This window comes from Canis lupus, chromosome 23, assembly GCF_011100685.1.
Source record: "Canis lupus familiaris isolate Mischka breed German Shepherd chromosome 23, alternate assembly UU_Cfam_GSD_1.0, whole genome shotgun sequence".
Classification (NCBI taxonomy): domain Eukaryota; kingdom Metazoa; phylum Chordata; class Mammalia; order Carnivora; family Canidae; genus Canis; species Canis lupus.
This window is the reverse complement of record NC_049244.1, coordinates 49,495,419-49,513,948: the sequence shown is the minus strand read 5'-3', so window position 1 is coordinate 49,513,948 and position 18,530 is coordinate 49,495,419. Positions and strand designations below refer to the sequence as shown.

At 40.6% G+C, this 18,530-nt stretch overlaps 1 long non-coding RNA gene across 1 annotated transcript; it reads left to right on the top strand.

Annotated features, from left to right (window-relative positions):
• On the top strand, positions 1-13,074 carry LOC111092003. Its single transcript, XR_005377239.1, has 3 exons — positions 1-80; positions 11,389-11,500; positions 12,548-13,074. It is a non-coding gene; the product is annotated as an uncharacterized LOC111092003 (long non-coding RNA).
• The last annotated feature ends 5,456 nt before the right edge of the window (positions 13,075-18,530 follow it).

Sequence of the window (18,530 nt, the reverse complement as noted above, 5' to 3'; positions counted from 1 at the left end):
GGTCCTTTAAATGTACCACTGAGCCAGCAAGAAGGTGAAGGAAAAGCCAAAATCAAAAAGCCAGGAATTCCTGAAGGCTTGTAAGTACTAAAGATGGCACTGTCCTGGGGGTATCTACCTGTCTCTGTAGGCCTCCCCAAACCTAGAGCTGCAATTGTAACAGGGCTTAGAAGTGCCAGGGACTCCTTAGAGAGCAAGGTGAAAAGTCAGGTCAGAGACTCCTGCGTAAAGCTGAGGCCACTGAAAAGAAACATCTGTAGTGCAAAGGTGAACTGGAAAAAAGAAAAAACCAGAAGTCAAACTATTCCCACCCCCGCCCTTCCCTCCCTCGCCATGCCAAACATAAATGTTTGCTTTTGTCAGCTTGACTCAGGCAGGTATATTTATGCCAGAAAGCTTCTGCTGAAAATTCATAATCAGGCCAGACTTCAGATGGGCAGTAGGGCTAGGATTTACACTAATTATGTGGCATGAAAATTCCCAAGTTAAAAATCTATAATAAAGTGGTTCCAGCTGGACTATGCCAAACAAAAATGGAGAGAATTATTATTACTTAACTCTCACTAAAGGAACTTACTGAAAATGAACTTATAAAACAAAATGATACTGAAGTAGGAAAGCTGAAGGGACTCCATTTTAGAAAGGCTCCATCTCTGCTGCTTTCCTGCTAGGCCCCGTTTGCTCACGTTCCATATTTTGCCTCTGAATATGCCAAAGAAGTTATGTTCCCACTTCAAGGGGGAAGCAAGAAAGTTAATCGTTTTCAGAATTTTGTCCTAGGCCCCACACACCTGATAACACCTAAGTTGAGCCAGATCCCAAACACGTTCCCAGACATTATTAACCTTAAACAAATCTCAGCTAATGCTGGCATCGATACCCCTGCCTTCAATAATTCATGGAATAATACCTATTGTTCACCCAACACTCACCTTTGATTAGACCCTACCATGGATTCCTGAAGAAATACATACTCTAGATCTTTTCCAACATAAACCCCTAGCCCCGGGCCACGATGAGACCCATTCTCCTTTCCTCTCCGAGTCTTGCAGACATTCCATCTGCTATTCTCTGTCAGCCACCCTATTCGATAAACTGTTCTCACTTTCTCTGGCTCACAGTTGATTTCTAATCGAAGTGAAGCCAAGGACCTTCTTGATAAGTCCTGTGGGACCCTCCCCTGTGTTCTTGGACTCAGCCTGCCTGAGTTAATACTAGATAGATCAGATATTAAAGGAGGGATAAGCAAAGAACATAGTAACAACATAGGTAAATCTAAGCAAACACTGGCTAAAAAAAAAAAAAAAAGTCTGGGTGTACAGATGGCCAACAGACCCGTAAAAAGGTATCACTCATCATCAGGGAAATGCAAATCAAAACTACAATGAGATACCACCTCAGACCTGTCAGAATGGCTAAAATCAACAACACAGGAAACAACAGGTGTTGGAGAGGATGTGGAGAAAGGGGAACCCTCTTGCTCTGTTGGTGGGAATGCAGACTGTGCAGCCACTGTGGAAAACAGCATGGAGTTTCCTCAAAGCTAAAAAATAGAACTACCCTATAATCCAGTAATTGCACTACTGAGAATTTACCCAAAGAATACCAAAATACTAATTCAAAGGGATACGTGCACCCCAGTGTTTATAGCAGCATTATTAACAATAGCCAAATCATGGAAAGACGTATTGGCCCAAATACGTCCATTGACTGATAAATGGATAAGGAAGATGTGGTATATGTATACAATGGAATATTACCCAGCCATCAAAAAAAGAATGAAATCTTGCCATTTGCAATGGCATGGCTGGAGCTAGAGAGTATAATGCTAAGCAAAATAAGTCAGTCAGAGAAAGACAAATGCCATATGATCTCACTCTTATGTGGAGTTTATGACACAAAGCAAACAAGCAGAGGGAAAAAAAGAGGCAGACCAAGAAACGGACTCTCAGCTATAGAAGACAAACTGCTGGTTACCGCAAGGAAGATAGATGGAGGGGATGGATTAAATAGATTATGGCATTAAGGAGAGTACTTGTGATGACACCAGGTATATGGAAATTTGAATCACTGTACTGTACACCTGAAACTAATATTACGTTGCATGTTAATTGGAATTTATATAAAACTAAAAAAAAGGGGAGTGGGGAGTAAAAAAGATCAACTAAAATACTAGACATAATGGTGTATAACTTGAGAGCTAATTAGACTTAAAGCACTCTAAGTGCTTACTGGTGTTGTTGGTGTTGTGCCCAAGATTGCGAATCTGAGAAACCACCAAGGAGCCGACACCGATGCAAGCGCACGCACGAGGGTTTATTAGGAAGCTCGAACTTGGGTCCAGGTATACCCGACACAGTGGAGCAGGGACTTGGACCCTCAAGTGGGTAACAGCTGGTTTTTTTATGGGCTGGTCTAGGGGATTTTCAGAAGGGGTGGAGGAATTTTTCAAGTTCTGTTTACATTCTGACATGGGGCTTTCAAGGGCCTTGAGCTCTGTTCTCATTCTAATATGGGACTTTCTACCACAGGCCTGGGCTCTGTTGTCTTTGATACGGGATTCCCTGCCGAGGACATTCTGCAGTTTTTCCTATAAAGTTCAGCTCTTATTCACAGGGGCCTAAGATGTCTGTACTTGTGCTAATGCTAAACTTGAGGTGGAATGGCCTTGATTTTTCTCGGCCTCCACAGTTGGAAAGGAGGATAATGATACTGATTAATTTTAGATTTTATTAAATTGATTATACATGCAAAAATTATTAGTATTAACCACTCAAAGAGGGGAAATACAGTGCATAAGGTCAACTGTTGCAGAGAGAAGAAAACTAGAATTAATAAAGGGCAATCTAAAGGAAAATAAGAAAAGAGAAAAAAATGAAATATTAGAAAACACATACAGAAAGTACAAAAATAAGATGACAGAAATAAATCCAGATTTATCAATTACAATAAATATAATTGGACATAATTCTCCAGTTATAGGGCAAAGATTATAGCACAATAGATAAACCAAATGCAGCTACCTTCTATTTAAGAGACAAACTTAAAACATAAGAGTATAGAATGGTTGAAAATGAAATGATGGATAATAAAGATATATCAAACAAATATTAACCAAAAGACAACTGGTGTAGCAATATTGTAATCAGACAAAATAGACTTAAATTTTACCAAAAAAAAAAAAAAAAAGGAGAGAGAGAGTACTCATTTCAGCAGGGTAATACAATTCTAACCTTGATTACTTCTGGGAGCATACATGTTAAATAAGACAAAAAATAACAGTACAATAGGAAATTGATAATTCACCATGATAAGGATGATTTTAATATGCTTTTCCCAATATTTCACAAATCACAAGCATAAATCAGTAAGGACATAGAAGATCTGAATATCAGTACTAACAATGTGTCTAATAGAAGTGTATTGAATATTTCACCCAAGAATTGGAGAATACACACTTGTCCTTGACAAGTAATTCTTATGGAAGGTGTGGACTAGATTTTGGGCAAGGGAGCTTCTACAGGAGGTTGTATGTTAAAGCCTCCCCCCTCTCTCTTTTTTTTCTGTTGAGATTTATCTCCCTGAAGTTTGCACTTCAAGGAATGGCCTAGATAAGGTGATAAGAGTTAGTTTAGCTTGGGGGAGAAGACTTGAAAAAGAAAGAAAAAAAGAAAGAAAATCCTATCAGGTTTTGAATATCAACTTCTAGTTTGGCCAAGAATTTTTAAAAATCCTTTTAAATATCTTTCAGTTTCAGCGGGGAAGCAGTATATATTTCTGGCGGTACTAAACACCACTCTGGACTTAAGCGGCATCCAAGAATTGAGTGCAAAAGCTATTTTATTTTTCTCTCTTTAATGAGCACTACAGACAGACCTAGGAGAGCTAACTCTGGTGAGAATCTCCACTCTTAGCTGGTTTCTGACGGTCTTCCTAGGATTTTATCCACGGGCTACAAGTGGGTTTAAAGCAGAGGGTGTATCTCCAGTATGTACCAGAATTTGGCAAGGTTTTTCATTAATTTTAATTTGAGTTTGTTTCCCTTAGCTGTTTAAGGGGAAAAAACATAGCAGTTTATCAGATAATTCCTCAGAGTCTTGTCAACTCTGAGAGGGGTCCGTACGGAGGTTCTCCCTTCACGGTAAGGCCACTGACTTGGTGGACTTTCATTTACAGTCTTGTAGTCTCTTTAGAGTGGAAGGACAATTTAGAGAGAGGATAAATGATACAATGAGTGCTATAAAAGAGGAAAGTAGGAGTTGGGTCCATCTTTGGTTTTAGATACTTTTTGTGTCATTTTTGTGTGGGTGATCTTTTTTCAATGAAGCTATTTTGGAATCTTGAAGCCTTCTGAAGCCTTCTGCATACCAATTAAAATAGGTATCTCATTCTGTTTGTTTAATTTGGGAACACTATTTTTAAGTGCACTTCTTAAACGATCTTATCTAATTGGAACATTCCTCATAATGGCCATTGTAATTTCCCTCCCTGAGGGCTGGCAGCAATTTTGTTGGACCCTTAACCACAAAACAGAGTTCAATCCACATTTCCGTCCAGCCCTGTTTTGGGAACCCCGACCTGACAGTTACTAAGTTCTCAGGAGACAAAACAGTGATGTCCGATTCCAGGGTTTCAGGGTAAGATTTTGTCATTTTTGTAGATATTTGTAAGTTCCAGGAGCATAGCAATTAGACTTCAAATAAGCAGGTATGCTGGAAGGTGGCACACTTAACGCCTTAGAATTTAAGGATCTCATTCTTTTTCAGCTAATCCTTTGAATCTCTTGGAGTCAAACTGATACCTAATGAAGATGTGCCACTGAGGTAGAGATCGTGCGGTGTTTTGGGGTGAACCTCATTGCACAGAGATTTTCTTAAGGTTGGCAGGTGACCTAGTGTCAATCTAACCTGTTCTGTGACCAACTTATCCTAACCTGGGAGTCTTTAGTGGCAAACATTCTAATAGCTTTTAAGTGCTCAATTCATGCCCATCAAGTTTTGTGGCTTTTTATCTTTCAAGATTCCCAGGAACACTTAGTGGACCCAGTCCAGCTTAAGCCACATCTAGTCTGATCCCAGATCCAGTCCAATTCTTACGTTGGATCCAATCTGATCTTGGACCCCGGCCAGTTTGTCAGCTGAACCCAGTCCAACTACCAGGATTTCCCAATGCGGAATCTAGGGATTGGGGAGAGAACCAATGGACCCCCAGTGAATGGGGATTGCAGACTGACTGCAAACAAATGGGGAAATACAGCTGCTGCCAGCAGTTCCCAACACGGAATCTGGGGAAGAATTCCAAACAAATGTGGAACTGCCAACTAAACTACCAGCGGTTCCCAATGTAGAATCTGGGGACAACCAAGGGCTGGGGTTCCTAATCAAATAGGGAACTGAATGGAAAGTCAATTAGTTTGGGACTTGACATAAAAAGAGTGGAGCCCAGAACTGAGAGAAACTTACCTACCACCTTGGAAATGGCGGAAAAGGCAATTGAAGGATTCTCAGGTTACCACGCTGGTTTTTCTTGTCATCTCTGAAGCTATCAGGAGTTCGCTTCTGATGTTTGCCACTGGTGCCACCAACTCTGTTTTAAAAAATTCAGCTGAGTAAATTTGAAGATCTAATTGGCTTTATTCAATGATTCATGAATTAGGCAGCATCACAGCTAGCAAAGAAGAGAAGAGCTTCAAAGAGCTGTGCAAAATGGGAGACTTTTATAGGAAGAGGGCAGGGACAATGGAAGAGTGGGTTATGTCATCTTCCGTTGGGAACAGAAAGGGGTCTATCCGGTGGATTACTTCACTACTGCTTAAGCCAGATTGACCAGTTTAAGATTACATTCCTGGGAGGGGTTGAAATCACAATTACACTAGGCATTAAGTCTTAGTTTGCTGAAGTGGGGCTTAGCACAAGTGACTCAATTTAGGACCTATTTCTTCTTTTTTTTAGCAGCATGTATAAGAGATCGTCTTGATGACCTTGCAATAAGGAATGATTTCAAGCCCCAAAAGTTCAAAACATAAAAGAGTCTGATAAATTTAATTACAAATTAGATTCTATTTGTTTGCTAAAAAACAAAACAAAACAAACAAAAAAAACCTTGTAGAGAAAATAAAAAGCAGAGCATTAAGGAAAGATCTACAACATAAAAAAATGGAAATTAATTGGAATATATAAAGGACTGCAAATAAAAGCCAGACAATTCCCCCAAATGGAATAAAGACAGACATTAAAACAAAGCCTAAATAAAAAAGACCATCGCGTATAAGAAGATACACAATCTCATTAATAGGTAAATGCCAATTAAAACTCCAATGTAGGGATCCCTGGGTGGCGCAGCGGTTTGGCGCCTGCCTTTGGCCCAGGGCGCGATCCTGGAGACCCGGGATCGAATCCCACATCGGGCTCCTGGTGCATGGAGCCTGCTTCTCCCTCTGCCTGTGTCTCTGCCTCTCTCTCTCTCTCTGTGTGACTATCATAAATAAATAAAAATTTAAAAAAAATAAAAAATTAAAAAAATTAAAAAAATAAAACTCCAATGTAGACCCAAGTTTTACTCAACCTGACTTCTTACACATCACTGGGAAGATTAATAATTTGTACAATCTGCCAGAAGAAAAAGAAAAAAAGTCATCCTTGTAAAAGGCAAACAATATTATGGGCTATCTTTTCAATGGGATTTTGAGCATCGGCTAGCACAAAAGTAGGAAAACTTGGTCTGTAAAGGGCCAGATAGTTAATATTTAAGACTTTGTCCACATACATTTGTTGCATATCTTTTTTTTTTCCTTTTAAAACTCCTTAAAAATATTTTAGTATCTTAGCTTGTGGGCTCTATAAAAGCAGGCTGCTTGACTACTACTGGATTTGGTCAGCCAGCTACAGTTTGCAAATTCCTGGTTTAGAGATCCTCCAGGATAATCTGACCTTATTGGAGCGTATACCCTGGGTGACTTTCTACTGACCATGCTATTTTGCAACTGGAAAAAGGGAGCCTTTATTGGAAACCAATAATAATGCAGATGCATTTGTTTGGGAATTTGTAGGAAAATGATAGCAACGGAAATGATTCTTGTTTAAACAATGCAAATAAATCTTTTCTGGCAAAGACACTAATGATCCCCATTGAAAAGATAACCCCAAACATAACCCCCAAAGATAATCCCTGTCTAAATTGACAGGCCAGTATAGATTTGGAAAAAAACTACACTTTAGCAAACTATTTTGGAAAACATTTGCATTATCTGGAAAGTTGAAAAAGCACATGATTTATAATCCAGCAATTCGACTTTCAGATATGTATTCTAGAAAAGAGCCTGCACATGGGCACCTGGAGATATGAGCAAGACTTCATCACAGCTTCATCTGTAATTAATAATAATAATAATAATAATAATAAAAACACTAGGAACAACACACAAGTCCATTGGTGGGAGAATGGGTAAAATATTGAAATACATTCAAAAGGTGGAATACTAGGGATCCCTGAGTGGTTCAGCGGGTTAGCGTCACCTTCAGCCCAGGGAGTGACCTCAGGTCCTGGGATCGAGTCCCATGTCGGGCTTCCTGCGTGGAGCCTGCTTCTCCCTCTGCTTGTGTCTCTGCCTCTCTCGCTTTCTCTCTGTGTCTCTCATGAATAAATAAAATCTTTAAAAAAATAAAATTTTTTAAAAAAGGTGGAATACTAGAATCCTACACAGAATGCAAAATAAGCAACTGCAGTCAAAAATCAGTGTGGATGATTCTGAAAAACAATGTTGAGCGAAAAAGCAAGCAAATCCTGGGCAGGATTGTATAGATACGAAGAAAAGAAAGGACATGATGATTATGTAATCAAGGAAGCCCTAGATGAGTGGGTCAGAGAAACGCAAACAAGCATTTACAATAGAACATGGTAATTTTCATAACTGAGTTATATACAAAGTTCATTTGATATGTGATAGGCGACTCTTCACCGCTGGGCCTATCCGATTACTTCATCACTTAGCACTTTTTTTTTTTTATTATTCGATTTGAGGAATTCGCTAGAGAGAGGAGAGGATAAACGCATTCATGACGGAGAGAACTTAGAGAACATTCTCTCTGTCTCGACTGGTGCAGGAGATGCAGTGTAATATTTTGATGACTTCAAATGGTTTGGGGTTGCTGGCACGGGAGGGATGGCGAGGGAGAGCCCACCGAAGAGGTCGGGCCAGATCATGCAGGACTTTGTGCCTGCTGACAATGGTTGACGCTCTGTTGCAGGCCGGAGGAAGTGGTAGCACTTGTTGAGGGGGCGGGAGGGGCCCAGCTGAGGACACCCAGGCTGCGCCAGGGCTCGAGGAAAGGTGGACGGGGAGACAACAACGCGGGCAGAGACACCTGCCAGGGGCCACGCAATGATCCCCAGGAGAGCTGCTTTTTCAAATAACCGACTGACCTCAGGCGGTGAAAGGTTTTTGAGCGGAATCCACAGCATTTGGTGGGTGTTTAAACACCGAAGGTAAAGAAGCAGCAGGAATCTAGTGACTCCCGCAGTCTGGGGCAACGAGACCAACCTGCCCCTTGCCTGAGACAGGAGACGGTTGGCGGCCAGCGGTGGGTAGGCCGTCGGGTGGCTTGCTGAAATTGTCGCATGTCTGACACGTGATAGAATCCAACAGGGGCAGGTTTGTTGCTTCCCTCACTCCCGCAAAATGTCTAAATATGTGTTAGGGGCCGGGGACACCCGGAGGCTCAGCATTGGAGCATCTGCCTCTGGCCCAGGGCGTGACCCCAGGGTCCCGGGATAGAGTCTCGCATCGGGCTCCCCACAGGGAGCCTGCTCTTCCCCCTGCCTGCGTCTCTGCCTCTCTGTGTCTCTCATGAATAAATAAATAAAATCTTAAAAAAAATATTTGTTATGGGCCAAGTGCAATCATTAACCGTGATGATGGGACAAAGAAGGCCCTGAAATGCCATAGCTTCGCGACCCTGTCACCAGGCCAAGTTTTAGACCATAACTGACTTGACTGAAACCTGAATTTCCAAATGTGGATGGAGCCCACGCTCCGGCTGCCCTGTCCCATGTGCTCCGATAGTGCGGGGCAGGACCCCCACAGGGACATGCGGCACTTTCCCCTGCATGAGGCCGTGACTAAGCTCAGTTACAGACCTGGGTCTCACCCCCACCCCCAGGTCCCTAAGCAGCCGGAAATTCCTCTATTGACCAGGTACAGAGAAGGGGGATGCACGCTTGGCATCCACAAGCCTGGCACCCGTCCTAGCTTGGCGGGAGGGCTGTCTGTGGCAGGCACTCGGAGGGGGCCACCGCCACACGCTAAGGACATGGGCCTGTCACCCGCCCGGGACACCTCTGGGCTGCGTCTCCTGCGGACATCCGAGGCCGGCCGGGAGCTGAGCACCAACCGGGCAGCCCCAGGGGGAACCCAGACTGGGGACAGCTGTTCAGCCCTGGCACCGGGCACCTCGCCAGCTCTGCTGCTTTCTGACTCTGACCTTGAACAGGGGCGCTGAGTGCAAGCAGTCGACGGGGACAAGCAAGATAAAGAAAAGTAATGTGGCTTCTAAGCAAACTTCCAGGTGGGAACACTTGCATCTCACCTCGATCCAGTCACCTTGTCAATATAATCAATTCCCAACCCCTCTTGGATCCGTCTTTTCCAGGAAAAGTGCCAAATGAAATAGAAATATCTTGATGGTACTCTTAGGGTTTTTGCTTTATCCCGTAGCATTTCATTTGTGAAAATAAAGCTGACCTTTAACCCCACCGTTCTTAATCCTTTCCACCAGACAGTCACTCTTACCAGTTCAGATTATTGCATTTACCCATGTTCTTTAAGTCCTAGGGACGCCTGGGGGGCTCAGTGGTTGGGCGTCCGCCTTAGGCCCAGGCCGTGACCCCACATCGGGCTCCCGGCATGGAGCCTGCTTCTCCCTCTGCCTGTGTCTCTGCCTCTCTGTGTCTCTCATGAATAAATAAATAAAATCTTAAAAAAAAAAAAATCCTCATGAAAAATCTTTAAAGTTCACCTTGATCCACACATGCATATGTACGCACACAGCGGCTTTCAGTGCACATTTGTATTATAATGTTTAAAATATCTGAATGCCAAATCCTAGGGAACACTCACTGCTGTAACTAATTGTTCTAAGACACGTTTTAATGTAAAACAACAACAACAACAAAATATTTTCCAGAATGGTGATGCGGGAATACTATTCCACAAGTTTGTTCAGTGTGTGTGACTACACTGCAACTTTTAAAATTAAGCCAGAAAAAAAATTAGAGGGATGAAGGTATTAATAGGATCCATTCGACCAGGGCAAAATGCATGGAACTGAAAGCTCCAAAAACGTTCAACAATGTGCTCGGTCTTGTTTTTGCTCCTATCAAACGGATCGTGTTATTATAGAAGAGTTTTTGTCTGTCCCCCAGCCCACCTGTGATATCTACGGTTATTGATGGAGGCAGCAGTTACATTCCCAAGGGAAACTAATCTCTTCCTGTTCCCCCTGGTTGTGCCCATTTCCTGCTGCCTCTCGAGCTGGGGAAGGGAGGCAAATCCCAATAAGGTATTTCTGCTGGGACTGTCTGACATCACAAAGATAAAGGATAGGTTTAGTCACATTCTTGCTAAATTGAGTCAGTATCAGGGTATTAAAATAGCTAAAGGTAATGGAGCCTATCCCTAGTCTGTTAAACTGACAGTCTTGCTTTTTACTCATTTGAAACTCAATGGGTTTCTTTCTGCTAAGGAATTCAGGGTCAGATTAATTTCCCCAGTAACTCTTTGAAGTGGGTGTTAATAAAATTAAAAAAGGTTTCTCCATAAAGTACGATTTTTCTCTTCCTCTCATATCTCCGATAAATTGCTAAGGCACAAGTTCACACGCTAGCAGGGAGTGATTAATCGTACTCTAAAGTCTCAAAGAAAAAGGGTCAGGTTAGTACTCTTCCATTACAAGGATGCTTACCTTCCGTCCAAATCAGTCTCTTGGGGGCTCAGCCTGGAAAAACCTCTCTGAACTCTGAGTCCCCACCCCGCCCCCCACTAATCCTCTCACCTTGCTGCGGAAAAGCCTTCCTTAATTTTCTCCATTTTTTCTAGCCCTGTGATTTTTTGGTAGAAGTCTTCAATACATATATTTCACCAACTTTCACTTCTCAGTTGCACAACACGGAGCTACCACTGGGCTCTTCCAACCTTTTTTTCCCTCCATGTGTCCACTGGACCAAGCATCTTTCTTCTCCTTTCATCTCCCTACCATTTCTTCCTTGATTGCTCTTATCCGTCCGTTTTTATAATTTCGTGAGGCTTATAGACTCATAACTAACTAACGAGCCTTCGTCAGTTCGTCCAGCCCGTTTCCTGAGCCGCAGACCTACTTTTGCTTCCATTCGCAGGACCCTTCCCAGACCCTGCTCCTGTGACCCAGCCAATTTTACAGAATCAGCATTGCCCAAGTTCATCGAGCCTTGGCACATCCAAGTGGTCTTTCATGACTTCTTCATTATAGTAAGTTCCCGCGTCCTAACATGTTTAATCTCTACAGGATCTCTTGGATTCTTTCCCTACGTTCCATTCCCAAAGCCAACATTAGCCAGCATGAATTCTTTTCTCTTATTTTTTCCTGGATTATTATATCAGTATTTTAACTATTATCCTTACAAAAAAAAAACCACCCACAATTTTCATCTTTTCCTTATCTCAATTCATTGTTTACTTTAGTCCCTGGTTGACTGCTGGATGAGGAAGGGAAGAATTATCCCCTACAAGTTTAAGAAGAGGCATGGCCTTATCAATGTCTTGCTTTTAGACTTCAAGCCTTGAGCTGTGAGACAATACATCTCTGTTGTTTTAAGGTGCCAGTTGTGGTACTTTGTTAAGACAGCCCTAGGAAACTAACACTGACATCTAAGGAGCTCATTAAATAGATTGAGGGGGGAAAAAAATCTTCCAGGTGACAGTACATTCAAAAGGGTAGAGAAGCGGAGGGGTACCTAGAGGAATCCTATCAAAGCAACTGAATTGCTTAATTTCAACAGGATCTGTGTAGTTCAATGAATAATAAACATACAAACAAACAGTGCGTGGTGTTCCATTATTTCACACAATGAATGTGTACCTCAGAATGAACAAAAGAAATGAGACACAAACCTTAGCCTCTTTTTTCTTTTTCCTGAGCCTGTCTCTTTGTACCTCTCCTCACTGAGTATTTTGCCAATTGGAGGATGCATACTGTTGTGAAATATGCCTTTTTAAAAACCAAAAAAAAACCAAAAAACAAAAATAAAAACAAAAAATCATGGCTTCTAAACATAAGCCAAACACTTTATTTGGTTTTCAACGAAAGAAACAGGTATCTCTTCCAATATGGACAAAATACTGCACATATTTTAATTACTGAGAGATCTTTTACAATTTGACACCTTCCTCATGGGCTTTCAAGGGTAATTTTGGCTCCACCTAATTTTTGCCTATCCAGATTTGAGGATCCGACTCTTTAGTAAGACTTAACTTTATTGTAAAAGGTTATCTAATGTCCAGTTTTCTGTTCCTAAGGCACCTCAAAGTTGGTCACTCACCACCAGGGAGATGCAAATGAAAACTACAATGAGATGTCACTCCACACCTGTCAGAATGGCTGGAATCAAAAACACAAGAAACAACAATGTTGGTGAGGATGTGGAGGAAAAGGAACCTTCTTGTGCTATTGTTGGGGGCACAGCCACAGTAGGACACAGTATGGAGTTTCCCAAAAAAATTAAAAATAGAATTACCCTACAGCCAGTAATCGCACTACTGGATATTTACCCCCCAAAACACAAAAACAACTAATTCAGAGAGACACATGTACCCTTATGTTTACTGCAGCATTATCTACAGCAGCCCAATGATGGAAGCAGCCCAGGTGTCCATCAATAGATGGATGGATAAAGAAGAGGCGGTGTATATAAATAATGGGACATTAGTCAGCCACTAAACATAATGAAATCTTGCCATTTGCAACCACATGGATGGAGCTAGAGAGTATAATGCTAAGCGAACTGAAGTCTGTCAGAGGAAGACAAATACTATGTGATTTAACTCATATGTGGAATTTAAGAAACAAAACAAATGAGCAAAAGGGGAAAAAAGAGAGAGATGGAGAAAGAGACCAACCAGACTCTTAACTACAGGGAACAAACTGATGGTCACCAAAGGGGAAATGGAGGGGAAGGGTGAAGCCAGCGGTGGGGATTAGGAGGGCACTTGCGATGAGCACTGGGTGTTGTATGGAATTAAAAAAAAAAAAAAAGACCTCAAAGTTGGAGGGTAGAGTGTAGGTCATCAACAGACCAGCAATTTTTATTTTCTTTACCAGGCCAGGGAACTTCTGAGACAGCTTAACAGAGGTTTTGTTTTGTTTTTTTGTTTTTAGTTTTTTTTTCAGAGCTTATTCACATATGACACTTTTAAGTATAAAAAAGAACTGCCCCATATATTAAATAGCTACATATATCATCCACATCAAACAACATGTGTATGGGTGTGTGTGCATGTGCATGTGTGTGCACCTACAGTGGGGAAACTGAGATGACGAGACATCGAGGAATTCTCTGAAGTCATAGAACTAATCATGGGAAAACTAGGATATGAATTCATATAGTCTAACTTTGAATTTAGCATTTTTCCAACTTGAGTATGATGATTGTTCTCTCTCTCTCTCTCTCTCTCTCTCTCTCTCTCTCTATATATATATATATATATATATATATATATATATATATATGATTTTCCAGCATGGAGTTTCTCCACAGGGAAAATTTTGCTTTCCGGGCTACATTTGGCAATGTTAGAAGACATTTTATTTTGAAGGGGTGCTGGTGGCATCCGGTGGATAGAGGCTAATATCTGAACGTCTTACAATATATAGGACATCCCCTCAGAAAAAAAGAGTTATCTAGTCCAAAATGTCAGTGAAACCGGGGTTAAAAAGATGTGATTAGGATTAATGGCTAATAATAAATATGATTATACCATATGCTAAGAAATAATTATTTCTAAGCAGCGTTTCCTTTATTCTTAAAATATCCTTGATTAAGTACCTAGTATTCTTAGGGCACCTGGGTGGCTCAATATTTGGGCATCTGCCTTTGGCTCAGGGTGTGACCCTGGGGTCCCGGGTTTGAGTCCCTCATTGGGCTCCCCGCAGGGAGCCTGCTTCTCCCTCTGCCTGTGTCTCTGCCTCTCTCTATGTGTCTCTCATGAATAAATAAATAAAATCTTTTTTTAAAAAAAGTACATAGCATTCTCATTTTACAAATGAAGAAGCTAACATGGAGAGATGAATTTGCCTCAGCAAGTGACCAGGGCTAAAACTCAAACATGGGTATATTTGTGGCTAAAGGCTTTACTTTTAACAAGACAGTCTAACTATCTCACTGACCGGAAGGTCATCATATGGTAAAATGTGATTCTAAATAACTTTTCTGTTAAGGATTATTTTATGCTTTGGTTGCCTTTGCCCGACAATAACTATTGTAACCTTTATAAGACAATGATGTGGTGTAAAATTTGCTGAGATCAATTTTAGTTGGCAGACCAAAATCAATCATATAATGAACACAGGATCATGTTATCCTGCCCGAAAAATAAATGTCCCTGCCTGATTTATACCTGGAAGAACAAGAAATGTAATTTTAAAATCCTTTTACCTCTTTTAAGATAAAATTTATAAGGTACTTCTGTGGTCACTTGGCAGCTTTTATCCACCTATATCATTGTTGAGAAATTCCTTTTTTGTTTTTAAATGACTGAGAGACCTTAAGAGTTTGAATTAAAAAAGTGGTCATCAATAATAGCAGGCCATGTAATTCAGAACAAAATTCCCACTGTGAACAGCAGAAAAACAAAGGAAGAGAATATGATAAAACAGTGAAAAGAACCATGGGGTCAAGATTCAGGAGAAAGAGGTAACCCAGAAAGTGAGTCCTCAATTTGGGGCTATTTTCCTCTAATGTCACATATTAGTTTCTTTCTTTCTTTCTTCTTTCTTTCTTTCTTTCTTTCTTTCTTTCTTTCTTTCTTTCTTTCTTTCTTTCTTTCTTTCTTTCTTGACTTTATTTACTTATTTATTTATTTATTTATTTATTTATTTATTTATTTATTTATTTATTTAGAGAGTGTGTGTGTGCAGAGGTGGAGGGGAGGGGGAGAAGGAGAAGCAGGCTCCCCACTGAGGAGGGAGCCCATATGGGGGCTCGATCCCAGGGTCCTGGGATCATGGCCTGAGCTGAAGGCAGAAGCTTTCCCCACCGAGCCACCAGGATGCCCGTCACATTATCAACTCTTGATGAGGTCCGAGAGCCTGAGATGGGCAGGGCTTTGACGATTTTGTACAGCAAGAAGGAATCAAAGGACACCAGAGCCCACCACAAGAAGGAAACTAGTAAATCCCTCTGTGCTTTGTCTTAAAACCTCAAAAGGATATAGCCTAAGGAGTTGGGTGTACTGAAAACCATCTGCCCCTTCCAGGACACTTCATACAGCTGTTTTCACCTTGGCACATCTTTTCCACATGTTGTTTGCAGAGCCATCCTTTTCTAAGACATATCTCAGACGAAGCTGTGAAAGATTTGGAGTCTGTCTGTAGCTCTCCCCGAGTCAGGCCCCCTCCCCTCCCCACCACCATGTTGCTCCTTATTGTCACCAGGACCTTCTGACTTCCCCTCCAGTACAGACATCGGTGCTCACTCTCTGTCTGGGAAGGACCTGAGAGCTCTGGAAATGATCTTGTTCAAACCCCCTCATTTTGTAAACGAGTAAACTAAGGACCGGAGAGACCAACCTATTTGCCCTAAATGATCTGCAGGAAGGTAGAAATGCCCGTTGAAAATTAGTAAACCATCATAACCCTAAGTATTTCGTGTAACACTTTAAGAAAGCTTCTAGCAAAGGCAAAGGACCTTTAGTAATGGGATTTCAGCTTTCAGCCAGTCCAAAGGGACATTCACAGATCAAAGAGGTTGTCTCACATAAATGAAATTATGTAATTTTGCTGCAACCTCTCAGAACCTCATTTTTGTCCCCAGCCTCCCAAAGGGCAGGTATAAAGGTCTGTTTTGATTAGTTTTTAAGATTTTATTTATTTATTCATGAGAGGCAGAGAGAAGCAGAGACAGGCAGACAGAGGAGAAGCAGGATCCATGCAAGGAGCTCGATGTGGGACTTGATCCTGAAACTTCAGGATCCTGCTCTGGGCCAAAGGCTCAACCATTGAGCCACTCAGGCGTCCCTAAAGGTCTGTTTTTAAAGTCAGTAACCTACGATCTCATGGCCCTAGGTAATTTTAGGTGGCACAAAAAGTATCTGTGGCCACATTCTATCTACCCTCACTCTTGCCACTCAAGAGAGCAATCAACCAATTACTGACTCTTGTTTTGAGATTCTGGGTCTAGTCTCCAGGGGCCAAATATATTCAATGACCTTTTTTACTGAATTCTTATATTATTAATTTTTTTTCATTTTATTTTCTTGTGTTTACTAAACTAGCTGTGAATAATGAGAATTTTTGCTTCTTTCATATATATATATATATATATATATATACACATGATTTATTTCGTTCTTTTTAAATTGAATTGACCGCATATCAGTTTTTATTTCCCTAGAATTTAAGAATTGTATATTTTTACCCTATTGATCTATCTTTGATTTTTTAAAAATAAATCCTACATTTTATCATTTAATACACTAGTGATTTATTTCAGATAGTGGCATCTTTATTCATAAATGAGGTAAGGCCTATAGTTTCTATTCCCTGTGGGAGGCAGACAAGGTAATGGTTAATAGCTTGTCTTCTAGAGCCAAGTCACTGGGTTCCATCTCAGTTCCACTATTTACTAATTGTGGGATCTTGGAGAAGTTACCTAACCTCTCTGTGAATAAGTTTTCTTATCTGTAAAAGGTGATAATAATAGTATCTATTTCATAAGCATTTTGTGAGAATTAAATGAATGTATATTCTTAGAACACTTACAATAGTGCTCATTATACAAAAAGTTCTTCATAAGCTTTAGCGATTTTCATGTCATTATGGCCAGGTTAACCTCATAAAACACACTTGGAAGGGATCCTTCTTTTTCCATGATCTGGAAACACTTAAAAGGCAGAATAATTATTTATTCCTTGAGGATCTGAAATAATTCAGTTATGAAGTCACCTGAAACCTGTATCCTTTGGCAGGGGGCCGAGGATTACTCTTGGACAAGTTCACATTTTCTTTATCTTCTTGGAGTTGTTTTGAATATGGGAGGCTTACTAGAAAATTACATGTACTATTTGCAAAATATTAAGATTTTTCAAGTGTATCAATATAGTGGTTTTGCCTTTAATCTTTTCCTAATGAGATTTAAAATGTACTTTTTCATTTGTGGCCTTTTCAAAGAGTCAGGTTATGGTTTTGTTTATCGACTTATTCTTTGCTTGTCCTTTTTTTTCCCATGTAATTGTGGTGTCATTCCTTAAAATTATTTTCTCTTCTTGGGTTTTTCTAACTTACATTAAATGCTTTAATTCGGGGGTGCCTGGGTGGCTCAGTCAGTTAAGCTTTCTGCTCAGTTCATGATCCCAAAGTCCTGGGATCAAGCCCCAAAGTCCTGGCCCTATGCTCAGCAGGGGAGTTGTTTCTCCCTCCCCCTCTGCTAGCTGCACCTCCTGCTTGTGTTCTTTCTCTCTCTGTCAAGTAAACAAACAAATCAAGTAACCAAACAAAATATTTAAAAAATAATAATAAGTAAAATTTGCTCTTTGATACAATGCTGGCAAATTGCTTTATTTTACTTTATTTTTTAAAAGATTTTATTTATTTATTCATGAGAGACAGAGAGAGACAAAGACACGGGCAGAGGGAGAAGCAGGCTTCATGCAGGGAGCCTGATACAGGACTGGAGGATCACAGGATCACGCCCTGAGCCAGAGGTAGATGCTTAAGCACTGAGCCACCCGGGCATCCTGGCAAATTGCTTTAAAAGTGCAAAGAAATAGTTAAGGGATGTGTTCCTTCTCTTTTTCTAATATGAGCATACTATATTTATATGCTATTTATTATGATTATATTCTCATTAATCGGTTAATTAATTTACACATATTTATTTAGAACTAGATGTTGTCTGGGGTGGTGGCAATGGGCATAGGCAGTGAAGAATAAACAAAACAAACATTGCCTTCAGGAAGAAAAAATGTGGTTGGTTAAATGTGCTTTGAGGAGGCCGAGATGCTCTTCCTCTTTCTTGGATCTGAACTGGAGAGAATGCAGTTGCCTAACAGTTGGGGTCAATTATGATCAGGATTTTTTATTAAAAATGTAGACAATTTTAACTGGACTGAGCACATGTATTATTATTATTGTTCTTATCAATAAGGATTTATACGAGTTTGTTTTAATCAACTACCTACTGATGCATCGTAGAATATACGAAAGCTAAGTAAGCTGGTGTCCTCTTTTGTTTTGTTTTGTTTTTTTTTTTTTTTTTTTTTTGGTGTCCTCTTTTGTTAAGTAAAC